Source organism: Parasteatoda tepidariorum, chromosome X1 (assembly GCF_043381705.1).
Source record: "Parasteatoda tepidariorum isolate YZ-2023 chromosome X1, CAS_Ptep_4.0, whole genome shotgun sequence".
Classification (NCBI taxonomy): Eukaryota; Metazoa; Arthropoda; class Arachnida; order Araneae; family Theridiidae; genus Parasteatoda; species Parasteatoda tepidariorum.
Window position 1 is genome coordinate 38233832 of NC_092214.1, and position 17864 is coordinate 38251695.

The following is a 17864-nucleotide window of genomic DNA, read 5'->3' on the forward strand; positions in this document are numbered from 1 at the left end:
ATGATAATAATGATAATAATAATAATAATAATAATAATATATATATATATATATACATATATATATATATACATATATATTCAAATGGGTCTAATCACAATCGAACACTCAAAAAATTTTGTTATTCAAAAACCAATTTTTTCAATTTATAATTTATCTTAATATCTATACACGAAACAGCATCCAATTGAAATTGCGTTCATCCCAACTCTCAAGAGATCATTGTTATTAATTATTCTAGGTCAATTCATGGAATTATACTGAAGTATTTGATTTTGAAAGTATTTATATTATTTTTCAGTAATTTCGTTAATTTTCAATTTTTTCTTTCATACAAAAATGCTGATTTCACTGTTGCATTTAAAATTATAACGTATAAACCGTATTAATTATAGCGTAAATGAGAAAGACTGAAATGGAGTCATTCCACGTCAGATCAATCACTTTTTGATTGTTCTTATAGGAATTATATGTCCTTATTGGAATTATTCAGCGTTACTTTTTAAACAATGTTGTGATTGAAAAATAGAATATAATCTAACTCAATCCTAAATGTTACCAACATATTTTTAATAAAAGAGTAGTGTAAAAAAATTAGTCTAAATTTGTAATTGTATTTGCAATACGATTGCATAGCCTTTGATCTGCCCTATCAACGCTTGTGTTTAAAACTTAATGGCTATTAATAAAATTCTTTTATGTTGTATTAATAATTGTGGTAATGATACTAAATAATCAGAACATGATCAGGACAATAATTTCGATGCAGATAAAATATAATAGATGGCTGCACACGTAAAACTTTTCACATTGATTAACATAACTCATAATTTTGAGTGATTTATGTAATAAAAAAATATTTCTGAGACTTGTAACTAACAGAATATAACTACTATTAAATATTACTAAGCTCATAAATTTTTTGTAGAAAATTTAATTCTTCAAACACATCAAAACGTTTTTATCAATAACATCTCAACTGAAAGAGTTTTTGCAAGAACAGTTTAGAGGCGCCATCTTATGACAATTTAAAGCACTAAATTACTTGATCTCTATTACCACGATGAAAAAAATTCATATACTATCAAATAAGATAGTTAATGCTGACACCGTACCATGCTGTATATGAATAATTTCATTTTTTTAAAGGAAGTGAGAATAATGTAAACATTTTGAGTTAACAGCAAATAAGCAAACGGAAAGATGGTAGTCGGTCTTCATATTAGAAATTCAAGTTTTAAAGAATTTGTCACTTATAAGCATTTAATTAATTTGGCTTAAATGAAGGAATAAAAAATAACTCAAAACTTTCAAAATAATTATTTGCATTAACTAATTGTTTTCTTTTTTAATTTATGATGACAGCTATATGGAGATTATGTATGTTTAACAGGAAAATATTATCCATATTTATTTAGGATTTTAAAAAATTTGGTAAAATATTTAAATTGATTTATAAACTTAAAATACGTATTAATATTGCTCTGTGATGCTTTTAACAAGATGGCTAAGAGCAATATATTAAAAGCCCTATTTTCAAATTACTTAGGTAAACGGTATTTCGCAAAGAAAAGTTCGTATGTTATTGAGTGGAAGTTCTGGAACGTGGAACTCAGTACTTATCAGTAAACAATAACAATAAAGAGTTTGATTTAAAGCTGTAACCTTTAAAAAATGCGGCTTTATCATCACATTGCCCCAAGAGTTTGTATTCAAGAGTAAGAACACATTCGTATAAATTTAAATTTATTATTTATTATTAATATTTATTTTAAAATGAAAAATATAATTATATTAGATGTACAAAGGGAGAAAGTTATATATGATCACTTGATAAATTCACAATAAGGAATTTTGTAACAGATGACAACTGACATTAAAAATTGCTTGAATTTTACCCTATTGCGTATTTGAAAGACAAAATTTGATAATTTAACAATACGATACTGACTAAAGAATATTACAACATGCATATAATTTAGTGCCTCACAAGATTTAGAACCTATGCTTCAGATGCTCAAAGATTTAAATTATCAAGAACATAGTTGAAAAAAAAATACAATCATTATTCGAAAAATAATCATTAAAAAAAAATCATTATTCAAAAAACTTATATCACTAAAAATATATAATAAATACTAGATCTATACTAATGAAAGACTTATGACATAATAATATGCCACATTTTCAGAAAAACATTTTCTAAGAGAATTTTCGGTTAAAAATAACCATGATTTCAACTCACGAGAGTGTGTATCATTCTAATACCTAGTGTAATTTTCCCGGACACTTGTAAATGTCTATTTTGAAACAAGACAGTAATGTAAATATTTCCCCTGAGGGGGAAAAATTTGATTTATCATAAAGCATTTCCTATTCGTTAAATTTTATTTTGTACTTTGCAATTACAATAATATAATTATTAGAATGTAATTATTGTAATTTTTAAAGGAATATAATATTATTATTCAGATTAAAAAATAAATTTGTAGTATCTTCATTTCGAAGAATAGGAAGGCCGGGTCCGACGCTACCCTCACTTGCTACGGCCTTGATTATTTTTTATGCGCTCTGTTTTCATGAAAGATTCAAGCTTTCGTTCTACTCGATGTCGTAAAAAAAGAACTTAAGATTCATGCTCTAATCGGCTCATAAATTATTCGTGTATTTTTTTTATACAAATGGTAGAGTTCGATTGAGCACATTAATTAAACAACCCTTGGGGGATGCAATTATTCACCTTTCTTTGAAGATAATTATTAAGTTCAAAGAGATTTTGAAAATGTTAATATATTAATCCTAGTGTATAAATAGAATTCATGCTATAAATAGATAAGTCAATGGAAAATAAGAAAACAACAATAACTTAATTAATCATAACCTTGCAATTTTTTTTGTCTATCAGGAAGTAATTTAGGTGGGGCACCAAAAAAAATCATAGCACGTTTCTTCGTTTATTCTGAGTTTTAATTCATTGATCAATGTTTAGATCCGTTGAAATTTACACGCGTAAATCATTATTTGTGTTTATATTTGAATTAAAACGGCATTAAAAAAATTTCTAATTAAAGTTGTTGGGCGATTTCATGGTTGTGTCTCACACGCGAAGCATGAAATTAATTTATATACATTTCAAGAAAAGATTTTGTAAATATTTATTTACGGCTGTGTTACCTACTGCCAAAAGTGAATACATAAAAACAGTTTTATTAATATTCATTAAAAACCTTGCGTAAAATTCAAATTTCTGATAGTCTAACTCAGCGGTTTCCAAACAGTGCTTTTCTGTAGCCCTAAGGTTTTTCATACAATAAGTCATCCATTGTTAATTGTATATTTCGGTTGCCTTTATGAAATTACTCATAGGAAAATGTAAATTAAAAAGAAATGTTGAATGATAATCTAATTTTTCTAATAAAAATGTATTAAACAAATTAGGCATGTATTTGTTAAAAACTGTATTAGTATTCCCCATCTTGTTTTTGAAATAAAAATAATAATTATTATCAAAAAGATTTGGACAAAATTTTTTGTTGCTTTACTTTTAAAATGTTTATGGAAGATACAAATATGGCAATATGCAGAAGATTACAAAATAATAAGCAGCAACAAAATAATATGCCTTTATGGAGAAGAATAACCATTTAAAAATTAATTATAAAATTTTTATAATTAATTTACGGTCGAACTGCGGAGTCCTATGGCTTCCTTAAACCACCAATCCCTCAGCCAAGAATTTTAAATTAAAAGTGTAATAAAAAGTTACAAACGCACTTAGGAACATGGGAAAATATAAATAGTTAATCCGCGTAATTAGTATTAAATTTTAAATAATTAGGCTTCAGCTTCGTAACAAAAAAGGCAGTGAGAAAAAATATGTAACCCTGTAACTGAAGCATTTTTGCGCTTAGAGAAGTAAAATAGCTAAAAAAAGATAGTTGAAAATAGTTTTTTATGTTCGGTTTAGTCGCAAAGGTGAATTAATGAGTTATTCATTCGTATTGAATTTTTTAAAAAAAGTTGCCTTTTAGATTGATTGTTATGAAGAGAATAAAATATTTATATTTCCTTTTTTAAAAATATAATAAAAATTTATTAATAGGGTTTAATTAATAAAAATGTAATAAAGATATAAATTTATTAAATTAATAATAAAATTTAATTAAATTTAATTAAGAATGATAAAAAAATTTAATTTTTAAAATTAAAGAATTTTTAAAAGCTAGGAAATATGTAATGATTATATTGGTATGACAATAATAATAATTCGTAAATATGTATAATAATAATTCGTAAATATGTATAATAATAATTCGTAAATATAATAATAATTCGTAAATAAAGAAATATGCTTATCTAATAACAATTTTCAAAGTTTATTTTAATCCTTCTAGTTCTCATTTCAAAGAAAATCATAAGTCGACTTACATTATTCATGCCAGATTTCGGATAGCTGGGATGGTCTGGTTCTCAGGGCGCTGGACTCCCGTTCTCACGAACGGGAGTTCGAATCCAGAGGCCGAAGACTTCCCGTGTAGTAAATGGGGACTGGTGCATGTTAAATCTGTCGGATCAAAGTCCTCCATGTTCCCATAACAAATTTTACCAATGGGGATACTGAATTGGAGATTGATCACTCTCTGGTTGAGGTCAATGTTACGATCTGTGAATGAATGAATGGATGTATGAATGAATCCGCCCTATGAACTGGTGTGACATCTGGGTATGACAGAAGTCGAATTCTTGGCCATAGATGGCACCACTGGGAAACAAAAACAATTGCTCCCCCCATGCCTAAATAGCCTACGACAACAACAACAACCAGACTTCGGGCATTTACAGTTGTCACGAAAAATTTTTGAATCCCATTAAAAATTTTTGGGATGCTTTGCAGAGGACTGTTGCTGTTCAAGAATGTCCAGCAATAAACAAGGACACCCTCATCCATGCACTAACAGAGGAATAAAATAAGTTGCCCAAGCAGCTGCGTAATGCTGTTATGCAAAGCATGTCACAACCTCTGAAACTCGCCCAACATGGTCATCAAACCCCCTATAGGTATCTTACTCCCGAATGCCTTCAAATGGTATTTGCAATTTTTCGTTTTCAGTTCTTCAACACGAAACTACTACTTTGTTCTTTGAACACGTTTCAAACTTGGGTTTCAGAGCACGATAAATTATATATATATATATATATATTTTAATGTCCTAACATTCTTGCATTCTTTTATTTCAATTTGCATTTAACTACATTCAAATTTTTATGTGCTATACAGCCATTTGTGATCTATCCTTAGCAATCGTTCTGCAGTTTATATTTTTATTCTAAAAATATTTCAAGTAAAAAGATTACAAACATTAGTGACAGAAGTGATAAAATGTTAAAAATAAATATTTTACAAAAACTTATGTTTAAAACTCTAATTTTGTGTTATTTAAGTTTAGATCGTAGAACGGTCAAGAACGATGAATTTAGAAATTAATTTTGAAAGTAGAATAAAATATAAAAGGTGGAGAAAGCAGTGATGAGTGATATATTCTAACTTTTCCGCTGATATGGATCCAAAAATCATTAACCATAGTCTGAAACAATCCTGGTGAAAACTATATTTCAGCTGCATATAAAGAATACGGACGAATCTTACTAATAAGTCACCTCTATTTTGTTCAAATATTGTGGTATTTTAGTGGCCAATTTAATAATATTTATACTAAGGGACAGTAGTGACAATATAGAAAATTAAAAAAAAGAAAATCGACTATTTTATTAAGTCATGCTAAGTTCAAATTTGGAGCACATTACAAAATTGTTATCTAACTTATCTAACTTTATTATGACTATTAAATTAATCAAACAAGAAGTAATTTGAAAAATCTAAGATACATAGTAAGATCATTTCTTTAAATACCATTTTTAATTGGTAAACAATTTTGAAATTTTAATTTGTAAACTATTTGTTGTTAATTTGTAAATTAAATTTGGAAACAAATTTTAACTTCTTAATAAAATATCAATGTTAATAATGTATATCAAAAAATATTATAGAAAAATTTTAAGAACTTACATACAATAATGAACGATAACTGATGTATTAAATTTCTTAGTCCTAAAACTATATACTAACTCAGCAGCTGGAATCGACAGTCAAGTGTCTGAAGTTTCATGTATGCATACAGGGTATCCTCTAATGTCTGGAATGATTCTCTGAACTTTGAAACAGTTTTAGCGAGTGCTATGAAAGTGGTGTCTAGGTACAGTAAAGTGGCTATAAACAAATATTACTAAACTATTTAAAATATTCCTTTTGTCTTTAATATTACATTATTTTAAAATTGTACTAAGTTTTTGTTGCACACCTTATTAGTTCATATTTTTAAAAATTAATAATCATACATTTAAATTTCAGACATCTAATAATTAAAAAAACAATGAACAAAGCAAAATTATTTATATTCTAATTTATAATCATATCCATATACAGCAAATTTATAAAAAATTAAATTAAGAAAAAATTTTGCTTCAATATGATTAATTTTTTGTGAGAATTTGGGGGAATCTGCAGGGGGAATGGCCTCCCCGCTTCGGTAGCCCGACGACCTGACCTCGAAGTCGAACACTTTGTGGTAGAACAGTTTAATAGGGACCAATGCCGCACACCTCGGGCCCTCCGTGGATTGATCCAAGTGGTCACCCACCCGCACAATGACTTCAGCTTATTATGCTTGACTTTGGTGTTCTTCTGGGAACCGTGTCAGTCCACTGCGGTACACGAAAAAGGAAGAATCTCCTTTCAATTGAAATGCAAGCTCAAACAATAAACAACAAATCTACGGGGCCTCCAGGGCCAAGCGGTATTCCCTGTCAAACACTGCGCAAAGTTTGTAGGTAGCGGGTTCGAACATAGCCATCTAGAAAGAACCTTCTAGATGGTTATGGTTCGAATCCCACCGTTACCCACTGGATGTATCTTCGTGCTCTCATTCTCTGTATTTTGATATTATGTCCTTCTGTTTGACAAAGGTTTATAAGCCTAAATTGAGCACAAATCGACAACAATAATCAACAAAAGGAAGTTGGCAACAGTCCTAACGTGTTTAATCCGGTTGGGTCTGAGTTTTAGCAATTTTTTCAAATTCTTTAAATTCCAAGAACTAATAATAATGACTTCTGAAACAATAACGAAAATCTTAAAATGCGATTCATTTGATGAAAACAAAGACTTGTGTCTTATAGTGGAAGATACTACGGCTTATTGCCAGAAGGATTTTGTTAAGAGAATGAGTCCAACTATTTATGATATTGTTATACTTCAACCCGACTGAAACGAAATGGTTGTTCCTACAAGCAATTTTGCTAGAAACGCAGAGCTATAAGTGATAAGCAGAGAGCTCGCCGCGCTTAAGTATACTCAATTTTGCTAGTGCTACAACTGTTATGAATAGAGAATCATACATTAACGATGAGGACTCATGTGATGTTAGTTACTATGCTGGGATGTTGGAATAAGCTCTCTACTTGCCACAGAAAATATTAGAAAAAGAAATTAATTGAACAGATTGTTCCCCAAAATGTTCGTCAAGTCCTTCGAATTGCTACAGATTATAGAAAATTGGATTTAATTAAGAAATCTGTGGAGCTGATAAGATCTGAAGTTGATAAATGACGCATGTCTATTTTACTGATATTTCTACTCGTAGCACGGCAAAAATAGATTTTTTATATGGCGTTGAGAGCCATGGACTGTAATTTCAGGTACGATCATTATTATGCCAATAATAAAATCCAGTTTGGATCAGTTAATTTAAAAAAAAATATTGGGGATATTTTAGTTTACTATAATGTTATTTTAGAGAAAAATATACATATCTAGAAGAAAATATCTTATAAAAATTTGGAAAAAACCTAGCTGATTTGCTGTGAAAGTGGAATTGTTGCAAACTTTTATTCTGCTTATTATCATACCTTTTTTAAAAATTTCCTTTTTAACAGAAAGCTGGAAGAATAGAATTAGGATTTTATAAGTATACTTATCAATTATTATTAAGAAGATTATTTATATGTATTAATTATTGTAATGATTTATATCTACTTTAATATTGGTTAAATTTCAGTACGCAGGTGCATGTTAACGTATGCACAGGAAAATTATTAATATGTATGTCTTGAGAACGATCAGAAATTTTTGTTCTGAAATCTGCGAAATCTAAATTTCTTTCAATAATTCATTTACCCCATTTTGAAATTAAAGAATCATACCTATTTTTAAAAATTTAGATATATTTAGTTTAGTATGAATGCATATATGGAAAATTACATCTTCCCTAAAATGCGTGAAAAATAAACATCGCTAAAAACTAATGTAGGCTTTTTTCTTTTATAAAATAATTTCTGAACGGCCGCCAGAATTTTCTTTAAATTTTTTTCTTTCAGCTTCAACAATATATTCTAAATTATGTTTATCATTCCTTAACCAAATTTTCTAACAAATCTGTAAGCAAAATTACAAGCAAAGCTGTCGCTGATTGTCTTTTTGCTTATATTTGCTAAAACTTAGCTGAATTTGATCTTACTGACTTGAGCTCTCAATTCATATCAGAAATATTAAATTTCTTTTTTAAAATCGTGGGGTATAAAAAAAAATACCACTTGTGTACACCCAGTAGTCTGTAAGCGAAATGATTAATATTAGCATGAAATCAACTTTATATTCCTTAAAGAAGGAATAAATTTTAAAAACACTGCAACAGTTCTAAAAAATTTGTATGATGACATAGCACAAAAGAATTGTCATCAAACATGATACATTTTGGTAAAAGTTTGTTTTTAATTTTTTAAACTATTAATCCAGATGTTCAAGTACAACAAACAAATAAAGCGCATTGTTTTAGATGAAATATTCAATGTAAACAATATATATAAGTTTTCAAGACATTATAAAATAATCAAGAGGTATACTGATTTGACCATTACTTGAATATCTGCAGACCCTTCTTAATATTTAATGAAAACATTTTCTATAACAAAAATGTACTGCTTATTTTCTGCGTCTCGCTGGAATGTATGTCATGCTATTGTTGACTTTACATATTTCGTTTAATGTATGTATTTTTAATTGTTTTTTAATCATTCCTCATACTTTTCTGATTAAATATTAGTACATTTTTATTAATTTTTACCAAGAGCGAATAAAAATATTTTCATTATTTTCTTTGCTAAATAAACCTAATAGCTAATTTTTATTCTATTTAATCACATAATGGATTATTGTTCAAGGTTGCACAATGATATTTTTGGTGTTTAATTTTTAAGCCAAATTTATTAAAAAATTATGTTAAAGATAGAGGAGGGTTGACTTCACTTTTGGCAGTGTTCTTTTTAAATGACTCTCACCATTAAATTTGAAAAAAATCAATTAAGGATTTCACATTCACTTTGGATTTGTATATTCTTACCTGCAGGGTTGAAGAAAGGAGAGTTTAGGTTGCCTTAGTGATGCATCCTGACCGTTAAAATTTCTTTTTTAAAACAATTAAAAATATAGCAGATTGCATGAGATCTCATTCTAAGAAATCTGTTTTTTTTTTTTTTTCTTCAACATAAAAAGTTTTTTCTTTTTCACAAGAAACCATATGAAAGTGCAGTATTTTCTGCATGCCTACTGCAATAAAACTTTATTTTGATTAATTGCGTTTCTTTTTTTTCTGACATTCATTTTATATGATTTTTTGTAGTATTATTAATTATTGATTTCTTTAACATAAGAACTGAGATGAGCACTCTGTGGTACTAATCAGTTCTACACAATTACAGCTTAACAAAATCTATGTACGCATTACAAATATTTATTATGAACCAAAGTAATCAAGAATGCAGGATCTGAAATGAGCATAATTAATTAAAAGAAATTCACATTTGTTAACTAAATTGTGATTGCCGAATAATTCTGATTCCATGTGTACTGGAATAATTCCTCTTTGATTAATTTTCCTTGCACGTAGAAGAGATTCTAGAAAATGTAAGAATGTTTTTTATGAATCATGTTTTTTATCCAGCTGGTCTACCTTTACTGTTTTATTTTAAATTTTTTATCATTTGCACACTTTCCTATTTGTTTTGCCTAAATTCGATATATTTTTGGATGATTAAAAACTGCATCAAGAGTGAGATAATATCAGGGTTGGGTTTTTGACATGACACGTCAAAAATCTAAGGCAAGTTTCATATATGATATTGGAGACATTTTATTAGATACTTATTCATGCACAATACTTGCATTACTTATGACTAAAATTATGATTTATATTATATCACATGAAAAATTATTAAAATATTGAAACTATCTATTAATTGATTTTTATAATGATAATCTTTATACTTTAAGACCCATATTACAACTATTCGTTTATATTATTGGTCATAACTGTGAGTTGTTAATTATTATCAATATAAATGTTGATTTTAATTCTTTTAATTTAATTAGATTTTTTAAGTTAAGTCAAATTAAAGTGTTTGCCAATAATTGTCTAATCTCAATGTATAATTTTCTTTTTATTCTTAATATTTGATGGTATTAATTATATTCGGGGCAGCAGAATTTGTCTGATTGAGTGAACAATGCTTTGGAGGAAATTCAGACAACCATGGGGAAACTTTTGGTCTAAAAATATTCCTTTCAAAATTTTTTGTTAAAAAATTTGTTGTTGGCAAAACTTTTAGGTTAAAAAACATGTAAATATTTGTATTTATTAATTCAAGTTCCTTAAGTTAATAAGTGAGACCTTAAATTTAATTTAATGAATAATTACTATTTCGATATAATTTTTTTTCTATTATAACATGTTTGTTTATTCAAGAATTGTGTAAAATCAGATGAATTTTTTTTCTTATTTTAACTTTATTTTCCTAGAATATTTTGAAAAAGTTATTGTATTAAAAAAAAAAAGCTAAAATTTTTTGGGAATTTTGATCAAAAAATAAACTTTGTTCATAGGGATTGTTAGGTACTGAAATTTTTCTGCACTTTTGCTTATATGTACATGAATATTTACATTATTCATAAACTAATGTTAATAATATTAATTAGGTTTGAGTTTTGACATGATGCTTTAAAAACCTGTCATAAAGTATCAAACACTGACATAAACTGTTGAAATCTGTCAAAATCCTGGGGCAAGTTTTTTTTTTTTGACACTGGAGACATTATATTTATTATAACTATGATTTATATTTAATTTTTTTCACATTTAAAAAATGTTGCAAAAATAATTGAAACTATTAATTGGTTTTTCTAATCGTAATCTTAATACTTTAAGTCCCATATTATAACCAGGGTTGGTCAAAAAGTGGTTTTTGACATGACAAGGGTATAATACTGGTTTAAACCCGTCAAAAATGTCAAAAACTAAAGTTTGCCAAAAAAATATATAAACTTCAAAACTACCAACAGTTGCCATGCATTATATTGAAATTTAATTATACTATAGGTAATCAGCAGGTTTTAAAATATTTTTTAATTAAAATTAAGGTAAAATAACAGATTTAAAATCTCAGAAATTTATATTCAAATGCATGTGCAGAAAAATTTTGCACAAAATTTTTTTAAATATTTATATTTTGAAAAAAAAATTTTTTTTTTTGATACTTAAGAAAATTAAAAGTTTATTACTATGCATTTTTGACATATAAGGAACATATAACTAATATTTATAAGGAACTTACAAGTTATGTTGTATAAATACAAACTTGATACAAGATACAAGTGTATAAAAAATTTTTTTTAATGTTATACCGAATATCTTTATTATCCAGTATGTTAATTTGAATTTAAAAGTAGTTATATTTGTGAATAATGATAAATATAATTCATATTGTTTATTATATTTATTTATAATTATTACACTTATCATTTTAAAACAATTTTTATCTCTTAATTTTTTTTTCTCCACTTGTATTAAGAATACAAATAATGCATATCTTGAAAGCAAGAAGTAATTATTCAACAGCTGAATATTTAGATATTCAACAAAACTATATAGTATTCAGCAAAATGAAATTCACAAGTATTTGGATAAACTAAATTTTCAGCATAGTAAATGAATAGGCTGAATATACTGTAAATCGACACTAACTACTCTGTGTATTTAACAGAAAGCACTTAAATTTGTATTGTCTTATGTTAAAAAGATTATTAAGAAGATTTAAAAGAATATTAAAAAGATTTTTCTTTAAAAGATGTCTAATGTACAAAACTGCTAATGTTTATCTTTAAAAATGTCTAATTTTTAGTATAATCTATACTATACACTAAATTTGGTTATAAATAAATTTCTTAATAATATCACTGCAGATTTTCAATAACACATGAAAATGAATACATAATATTACAAAAGATGTGAGCTTTCAAAAGTACAAGATTTTGGTTACTATTCAAAATATAAGTGTTTCTTCAAAATTTTAAATTTATTTTTTCTAGAACATATTTAGAAACACTATCCTTTATAAAAAATATATAAATTTTATGTATTAATTAAATTTCACATATGAATATAGTTTTTTGACATTTTTGACTGTGAGGTTTTTTACGCCACGGTTTAAACCGTCAAAAACTGTCACATGTCAAAAACCTGCCAACCCTGATTATAACTATTGGGTTTATATTATAACTAATAACTATGAGTTGTTAATTACTATCAATATAAATATTAATTTTAATTCTTTTCTGTTAAAATATAGACAGATTTTTTTGAATAAATAAAATAAAAGTGTTCACAATAATTGTGTGATCTCAATGTATAATTTTTTTTAAAAATTATTCTCAAGATTTGTTGTTATTAATTATATTCAGGTGAGCAGAATATATCTGACCGTACAAGCAAGGCTTTGGAGGAAATTCAGCATCCATGGGGAAATTTTTAGTCTAAAATTTTTTTTTAATCTTAATTCTAAGTAATAAAGGTCTGTTTATTATTCTAAAGATCTTTCTGCCATTAAAAAATATTGTTGCATATTTTCAGAATTTTTTCTTATGAATCAGTAGCCCCCGTTCTCTGTAGTGGAATTGAATAGGGATGTTTTTATAATATGATCATTTGTATATAATTATTTTTATTTATTCATGTCTTTTTGTTTTATTCAGTTTCATCCTATTGAGTGTGTTGCAATAATTCAGACTTATGAAAACTATGACTGAGAAAGAATAAAGCCTGAGGTATGTATATGTATATATTTTAATTTGTGTTTTCTTGTTTACTATGATTTATCTTGTTTTATTTCTTAAATGACTAGCCCTTTTTTGATAATTAGTACATTCTAGTTGTGACAAAGTATTTTTTAGAATCTTCTTCCATTGGCATGACAACCATTTGTGGGAGAGAACCTTTCTACATTCTGCTCCTTTCGGCAATTGTTCTGCAGTTAGTAATTTTTAGGATTTTGAAATCCTCTTCCAAGCAGTCAAGCCCTCTGATCTTAGGCCTGCCTCTAATTCTAGTTCCCGTTGGTTTGTAATTGACGATCTTAAATGTCAAGGAAGAAGGGTCCATTCAACAGATGTGCCCCACAAGCTTTAAGCGACTTATTTTGATGTATTTAATCAGTTCGACTTATTTTGATATATCAGTTCCCTTGAATAGCCATTAATTATAGTTGAAAATTGTATAGTCTCCATAAGCCATCCACGTTTATAGCACCAAAAATTTTTCTCAAGGCTTTTCTCTCAAAAACAGGAAGCCAGTCTGTCTGTGATTTAGTTCAAGACTATGTTTCGGATCTGTAAGTTAAGACAGATCTAATGATTGTTTTATATAGCATTATTTTTGTTGATCTTTTAATAAATTTTAACTTTAGAAGTGTTCTTAAGTCGAGAAGGCATTGATTAGCTGCTATAATGCGTCTCTTTATTTCTGTGTTTATATCGTTTAAGGCATTAATGTTTAAACCAAGATAATTGCCAACAAGTTCGAATATAGAATTTCCAATTTCTAAAAATTAGTAATTTGCTGGTGTTTTAATAATTGGCCTCTTTTTGGTCGTGTCTTTGTTAGCAAACTGGATGCATCTTTTCTGAAAAATTCTTAAGATCAGTTAGATAGTATTTTTTAAAAATATTTTAAAACAAACAGCACAGAGAAATGGGGCCCGTGTTGAACCAGTTGGGTTTGTGGGGTTCTTATAGGCCCCATCTCCCCATTACTAGCTCACATCCAACCCATATTATCAAAATGATGAAATTTTGTACTCAACTTAAAATTTTTCTTTTACTAAATAAATGAACACAAAGCATGTGGACACAAAATAAAATTTAAATCCTGATTTTAAAGCAATTTATGCTTCTTTCTAAACCGGTGAAAACCCCACATAGGTCTAAATGGGCAACCCATACAGATCTCCCTGAGATGTCCATCTATTGGTCTTGTAGATGGGTAGCCCATATGGAATTTTGTGGGTTGCCCATTTCAACCCATATGGATATTTTTATATCGGAAGCCTATATAAATTTATATGGGTTGCCCATGTGGATATTTGCTGACCTACTTTACCAAACGCCGTGAACCTTTTGGAAGAGTCCGAGGTCGTGGTCATCAACATGGACATGATTTGCATTAAAGTGCTGGATCCTGATGGCTATATCTGCAAAGACCATGCACTGGAATACTTTTTGAAACAGAACCTCAAGGAGGTAAATATTTCTGGATCCATTGCCTTGAGAATATGGAAATCTTGCGGAATACGTTGATTGAAAGACATCATGTTGACAAAGTATTTGGAAAACTATGAAATAACCGATGAACTGATTTTCCGAACAGTTCTTGAAATCCAAAATTTTGTGTTTGCTCACCCGCTGGAAACATGGTATTTTCAAGAATCATCCGACTGTCCAATCTGTTTGGAAGAAATTTGGGTAGCTTATTTTAGAAGAAAACATAAACCTATGATTAAAATTCTAGTTTTAATAATTTGAAATTCTAATTTAAATAATTTGACAATTTTGCTAGATTTTTAATACTTTTTAAGAACTCTAAATAAACATAAAAATTTAATTGAGAATATTTTTATAAAGGTTTTTGAAGTTAAAACATTTTAGGGTTATAAAAAAAAAGCTTTTTTGATGCATGTACACAAATTGGCAACCTTTTATAAATTTAATGTGTTTATAAAAACACATGTTTGCAATTGTTTTACAGATATGTGCGTGCCCAAGACAAAAGAGCCCATTAAATAACTAGCCACTTTTTTCCTGTATCACAGGAAGATTGCATTCATTGCATTGCCACAATCGCTCAGTAAAAATAAGGGAATTTGATGTCAACATTTTGTGCTCATTACACTTGTGTCATTTCCTTGCAAAATCTGGATAAATTCAATATTAACTACTAGGTATATGTGGGAAAATATGTATTATGTCATGCGTTCAGATTTGTAGATTATAAAAGCTTTGCATTTTTACTTGTAATTTAAATGTTTATTTTTTTTTTCAATTGCTAAATGTTAAATCTTTAATGCATGTTTGCAAAAAGTGCTTTATTATTTCAAGTTTTCTTTCTTATCGTTATATATTTGAGAATATTAATTTCAGAAACTGATAAAAATGAAGCAATGCTAATAAGATAAGCAACATCATTGCTTTCATTATCTACATAATACAGCATTTAGTGATGAAGATCCAGATTATGTTACCTCCTTGACAACAGTGAGCAGATTCTAGCTAAATTTTTGAATTACCAGACATATAGAGAGCTTAAGAGTGATATTAGCTCAAGCTAATATTTGTGTTAATATTAAACATAATTTATTATTTTTGTAGAATTCTTGTCATTTTATTTCATATATTGGATGTATTCTATCATTTGAAAAATATGTCTGTTCCTCAAATCTTTGCAGATTACTTTTTTTAATGTTTGTAATGTACTAACATATTATAATAAAAACTGATTTTATTTTTTCATATTTTTAAAGTTTTGAATAAATTTTTAGAATGCATTCTATCTGAATAACCTTTAGAATAATACCTGTACAAAAATTTCTAAATGATGCTATTTATTTTGCTTTCTACCATTCACTTAGATGAAAAATATGAAATTGTATATTTTAGAAAGAGAGCTGAAGCATTGAATTGAATTGAACAATTGGCACCAAAGTATACGGAGTGAAACATTGACCTTTTTCTCAATTGACTGAACACTGTGAATTATGAAATTACATTCTGGCTAAACAGAGCTTGTGCAATAATTAGGTTTAGCAAAAGTTTATAGCATACGGGTCTTGAATGTCTGACCATTCGATTATTTATAAGTAGCCAATCAAATAAGCTCTCTTTGCTTATAAATAGTTTGACAAGAAAATGAAAAGATCACAGAAAGATTAGGAGTCATTTAGCAGTTGAGCATAGCAGCGCCATGTATTTCAGAGTATATCTGGTTAAGCCGTGGTAGATGCCGTGAAACGTGAAGAAAGTCCATTTGTATAATTTTATATTTTTGAGGAAATTTATTTGAAACCTTTTAAAAAAACTAATAAAGATTGCAAAAAATAATTCCTAAATAGCTGAATATTTAAATATGACTTAATTGCTTTGAGATAGCTTAATTGCTTTGAGATTTATGATGCTTTATACTTGTTAGTAATAAAAATCTTTAGTCAAACTTGTGTACAAAATGCTTCAATATAAAAATAAAACAGTTTAAACTATAATCATTCAATTTATAGTATTTTGTGTGCAATTAGGATTTATAATTATAGTATTTTGTGTGCAATTAGGATTTATTTATTATAGCCGAATATTTGGTATTTGGTCAAATCACTAATTAAAATTTAGTACATTTTCAAAGATTTAAATAAAAATTATTTAAATACCTTTGCCATTGCTAAATGATTTCTCATTTCAGCAATAAAAGCCATCCAAGTGTGATACAGGAAAGTTTTATGCTTTTTTTATTAACATTTTTTAAAATACTACCTTCAAATTTTATTGAGTTTATGAGCAAAATTGGATGATCAAGATACTATTTTCTTTCTTTGCAGAATTGTTTACCACATATATAATATTTTCTTGTCATATAAGTACAGCACCACACCGCTTCTATAGCCAGTGTGATGATGGAATGCCATTGCAAGAGACAAATGATCATCCCTAATATTGTTCCACGGCTTTATAACAACCCAGCTGTATGTTTGTTACATCCTTCAGCCACATTTGTTGTCACTCGTGGCAAAGCTGCTAGGAGCTGTCAAATATTCTCATTGGGCCTAAATCACATTTTTTTAAACAATTCCCAATTTTCCCATAACCACATTTATTTCCTCAATTACTCGAGTATGGGCTTAAAAAGTTTGGGCCATATTATATATAGGGTATCCGCGCACCTGGAAAGTCATGATTTTAACTATTTTTAAAAAGAAAAAATCTTGTAAAGTAATGGATTTAGATTGCTAAAAAATCTAATTTTTAAAATGGAATCCCCCCCCCCCATTTTATCTTGTCCCGAATATCTGAATTCATAACAAAATCATCACTCACAGTCATATTTTATTAGAATATAAAATGTTTTATCATGTTCTTTAAAAATTATGGTGTTCTTTCAAAAAATGAAAGAAAAAACATAATTTCTAGAACGAATTATCTTTTAAATTGCCATTTAAGAATTTTTATTATTTTATCAATTTAAAATTCTAGCTGAAGCAAACCAGTCATTGACAAATTTTTTTAATTCCGAAATGAAAACAGAAAAATCACGAATATTTCTTCCCTTTACGATGAACAAGAAAAGTATCTTTAGAATAAAATTCTGCAGAAAAAAAGAATTTTTTTTTTTTGGTTTTGTATTTTTTTCAGCTATTTTATTGTTTCAACTCTTTCTTTACTC

At 27.7% G+C, this 17864-nt stretch overlaps 1 long non-coding RNA gene across 1 annotated transcript; it reads left to right on the top strand.

Moving 5' to 3' along the window:
- The first annotated feature begins 6939 nt into the window (after window positions 1–6939).
- On the top strand, window positions 6940–15948 carry LOC107451060 (uncharacterized). Its single transcript, XR_001585024.3, has 3 exons — window positions 6940–7755; window positions 13139–13210; window positions 15578–15948. It is a non-coding gene; the product is annotated as an uncharacterized lncRNA (long non-coding RNA).
- Window positions 15949–17864: the final 1916 nt, after the last annotated feature.